Source organism: Halichoerus grypus, chromosome X (genome assembly GCF_964656455.1).
Source record: "Halichoerus grypus chromosome X, mHalGry1.hap1.1, whole genome shotgun sequence".
NCBI classification, from domain to species: domain Eukaryota; kingdom Metazoa; phylum Chordata; class Mammalia; order Carnivora; family Phocidae; genus Halichoerus; species Halichoerus grypus.
This window is the reverse complement of record NC_135727.1, coordinates 45181537-45186475: the sequence shown is the minus strand read 5'-3', so window position 1 is coordinate 45186475 and position 4939 is coordinate 45181537.

Genomic DNA, 4939 nt, shown 5'->3' with positions numbered 1-4939 from the left:
GGTCATGATCTCAGGGTCGTGAGATCAAATCGTGACATTCGAGAGAATCTGCTTAAGATTCTCTCTCTCCCTCTGCCCCTCCGACCACACTCATACTCACTCTCTTTTGCTCAAAAAAAAAAAAAAAAAAAAGGCTGTAAGTGGGATATCATTTCACTTCTGTCCTTAAATATAGTTACTTTGCACAGTAAAATTTATTTTTTTTAATATTTTATTTATTTATTTGACAGAGAGAGAGTACAAGCAGGGGGAGCGGCAGGGAGAGGGAGAAGCAGGCTCCCACTGAACAGAAAGCCAAGCGTGGGGCTCGATCCCACGACCCTGGGATCATGACCTGAGCTGAAGGCAGACCCTTAACCAACTGAGCCACCCAGGCGCCCCTGCACAGTAAAATTTCTGAAAAAATATATATTCAACTGTAAACAGTACTTAGCCATGAGTAATAGACATTTAAAAAATTCTAATGATTTTTTTTTCCTTCCTTGTATTTTCCATTTTTCTTTAACAACAAAAGGACTTGGGTTTAGAAGTGAAAAAGATAACAAGATAGAAATAAATATCCTCAGCCTGAGTCAGTGTCAGATGTAGAATATCTCAAAAGCAAGGAAATTAGGTAATAAGGTGGCCACAGCTTTAAGTTCTGAATCTACCACATGATAGTCCCAATTGGCATCTTCAGGGACACTACAGATGCCTAAGGAAAGGCAAGCATGTCTTTCAAGTAAACCTTACATTCCGCAGACCTATGATAGCTCCACTCTCCAGGATTTAGTGAGGGTCATGAGATGAAAGCACTTTCACAGCACGCTTCTCTGTTCTCTCCAAATAAAGCCCCTTGACCTGAAAGCAGGCTCAGGGTATTTAACCTCCCAGTTAGCCAAGCAGGGAACCCACAGGGGAGGGAAAGAGGGAGGGGGCATGAGATGGCCCAGTGCTTTCAGCCCACAGCTTTCAGTGAGAAATGCTTCAACAACAGGATTCGGGGGGGGGGGGGGATTTTCGTCACAGGCTCCTTCAGCCCAGGGCCTAGGGAAGCAAAAACATGTGGATTCAAACCGCTTTGAAGTATCTTCCTTGTGCCACTATGTTAGTAAAAGGAAGGAAAAATATACAGATGGCCAACACTTATACTACAAATCAGCTCAAGTTCAAAATGTGATGGATCCAGAACCAATCTAGGGATTTTGGTGTTATTCTGGGCACAGAAAAAACAAAATCCCTGCAATCACTGTCGTCTCTCACCAGCATGGCCCAGATTATGATCTGGATGTACAAGCCCAGATGAATAACAGTGTGAATGAAAGCCAGAAAACTGGCTGGACAAAAGAAAATGTTTTAGGTTCAGGAGACACTGAGACATTGCTTTGGCCTAGCTGGAGCCTGGGAACTAAGACTTGAACACAGATGATGAAAAAAGTGACTGAAAATACCAGCTGCTTGCTCTGTTAGTGCTCCCTATAGCATGCAAGGTGAAAAGCTGGGTGTGTCCCTTTTAAAATCTCTGAGAGAGGACACGCATGGCAAGGACGCATAAATGGCAGGTCAGCCTGTTGACATGTGATTCTGGATTTGTTCTTGTTTCTTTCTCCCTCCTTTTCTATTAGGTAGCCAGGCATCAGTGGAAAAAAAAAAGTAACAAAACAACAGAATATTTCACCGAAGTAGAAATTATTTAAAAAGGCATCAAGAGTAAAAAAAAAAAAAAAAAAAAAAAACTTCAATTCTTGACAGCAGTCACCTCTGGGAAATCATAGAAGAATGCAAAGTAAGTGTCACCTCTCTAGGGAATGTTTATTTCTGAATATGAGGACACAGAAGTCTGCCCTAGCATTTTCTATAACTATCTCATGTCTGTAATATTTCAAAACCACCACAGTTTCTATGGGCTTTAATTCTGATTTTGAAAAATCATCCATACTAATTTAGAGAAAATGAAAACCATAGTCAAACCACATACAGATGAGTAAACCAATCTGCAATCCCGCCACTCAGTTTTTTTCAAAGTATGTTTGTGCAGTTCCTCCCTATGTTAGTCTGCTAGGGCTTTCATAACAAAATACCACAGACTGGGTGGCTTAAACAATGGAAATTTATTTTCTCACAGTTCTGGAAGGTAGATGTCCAAGGTCAAAGGGTCAGCATGTTTGGTTTCTTGGTGGCTTCTCTCCTGGGCTTGTAGATTGCCACCTTGTCACTGTATCCTCACATGGTCATCCCTAGATCTGTCTTTTCTGTGTCCAATTCTCTTTTTATAAAGACACCAGATATATTGATTTAGGCCCACCTATAGGATTTTTTAACCTTAATTTCTCTTTAAAGGACATGTGTCCAAACCATCACATTCTGAGATACCAGGGTTTAGGATTTCAGTATATTAATTTGAGAGGGACATAATTCTGTCCATAGTCATCCCATTATATTCTCCATGTGTGCACATGTAATACATATACATTACATGTGGGTTTCATATATCTGGAGACTCAACATTTCCTAAATATCATGAAATGGGTAGTTAAATGACCCAGTTTTCTCCCCACTCTAACCACTGGGATATGCATTCTTTTTCTGTGTAGGGACTGAGACCAACACAGGGGAAGTGACTAGCCATGGACCTGTAGGAAGGGACTGATCTTGTATTTGGGACTCAAGTCTCCTGTTTTCAATCTGTTGTGCAACAGGCTCCCCTTTGTACTTTGTTATTCTGTACTGTCTCCTTTTAGGGGACCACTGAGAGGATGATCTTTTTTAAGATTTTATTTATTTATTTGAGAGAGACAGAGTGAGAGAGTATGAGCGGGGGGAGAGGCAGAGACAGAGGGAGAAGCCGACTCCCTGCTGAGCAGGGAGCCCGATGAGATGCAGGGCTGGATCCCAGGACTCTGAGATCATGACCTGAGCCCAAGGCAGATGCTTAACCGACTGAGCCACCCAGGTGCCCCGAGAGGATGATATTTTAATGTCAAAAGAAAAGGGAGAAAAACAGGGCACCTGGGTGGCTCAGTCAGTTGAACATCTGACTCTTGATCTTGGTTTAGGTCATGATCTCAGGGTCATAATTTCAGGGCCTTGGGATCGAGCCCTGCATTGGGCTCCATGATCAGCGGGGAGTCTGCTTCTCTCCCTCTCCCTTTGCTCCTCCCCCTGCTCGTGCTCTCTCTCTCTCTAAAATAAATAAATAAATCTTAAAAAAATAAAATGTAAAAGGTGAAAAAGAAGACAGAAATCACATCAAAAGGAAAGCAATATCTGATAAAGGGTTAAGATCCAAATTATATAAGCAACTCATGTAACTCAATAGCAAAAATAAACTAAACAATTCAATGTTTAAAAGGGCAGTAGATCGGGCGCCTGGGTGGCTCAGTCGTTAAGCGTCTGCCTTCGGCTCAGGTCATGATCCCGGGGTCCTGGGATCGAGTCCCACATCGGGCTCTCTGTTAGGCAGGAAGCCTGCTTCTCCCTCTCCCACTCCCCCTGCTTGTGTTCCTGCTCTCGCTATCTCTCTCTCTGTCAAATAAATAAATAAAATCTTTAAAAAAAATAAAAAAAATAAAAGGGCAGTAGATCTGAATAGAAATTTTTACAAAGAAAAGATACAGATGGCCAAAAATGCATGAAAAGATGCTCAACATCGTAGCCATCGGGAAAATGCAAAACAAAGCCACAATGTGATATCACCTCATGCATGTTAGAATGGGGATTATGAAAAAGACAAGATATAAGAAGTGTTGGTGAAGATGCAGTGAAAAAACCCCTCATACAATGTTGGTGGTAAACGGGTGCAGCTACAATGGAAAACAATATAAAAGTTCCTCAAAAAATTAAAAATAGAACCACCATATTTTCTAGCAATTCTGGTTCTGGATTTCTCTGATGAAAACAAAAACACTAACTTGAAAATATATATGAACCCCAAGTTTACTGCAGATTTATTTATAATAGCCAAGACATGGAAACAACCTAAGGTGTCCATTGATGGGTGAATGGATAAAGAAAATGTGAAATATAATATGCACACACAAACACACACACACACATGCACAATTGACTATTACTGAGCCATAAAAAGAATGAAATGCTGCCATTTGTAACAACATGGATGGATTTTAGGGGCATTATGCTGAATGAAATAAATCCCACAGAGAAAAAAAATACCATATGTCTTTACTTACATGTGGAATCTAAAAAAAAAGCAAACAAAAACAAACAGAAAAACCAAGTGCAGAGATATGGAGAATAGATTGGTGGCTGCCTGAGGTGATGGCTGAAGGGTGGGCAAAATGGGGAAATAGGTCAAAACATACAAACTCTAGTTACAAAATAAATAAGTCACAGGGATATAATGTACAACATGGTGACTATAGTTAATAATACTGTATTGCAAATGTGAAAGTTGCTCAGGAAGTAAATCTTGAGGGTCTTCATCACACCCAAAAAATCTGTAACTATGTAGGGTGATGGATGTTAACTAGACTTATTGTGATGACCATTTTGTGATATACATATCAATATCATATTATTATGTTATACATACACAAATAAAAAGTAATGATGATTTGCTTCCTCTTCCTCACTGTCATGAGGTAACTCATCTACAAAGAAATGGCACCAAAGCTAATCTAGCATATAAATACATGTACACTTCCATTTCTTCTGTGTCAAAGCCCAATCGTCTCTATGAGATGTTCATAGTTAAGTCATCTCTTTTGTTGGGGGGGGGGGAGAGAACACAGGAGTGACATATACGTATACATATATTTGTTGAAATTTTACAGCATTAGAAGTCAGATACTTTTTATTGCTTTGCTTATTTCTCTTACAACATTCTGTGAGGTTAAGTATCAACCTGCCTATTTTACAGATGACCCACTACAAGATCACACATATCTACGTAGATGCATCATTTTCATTTTCTACAGGTTATTTTTTCCCAATGAAAAGA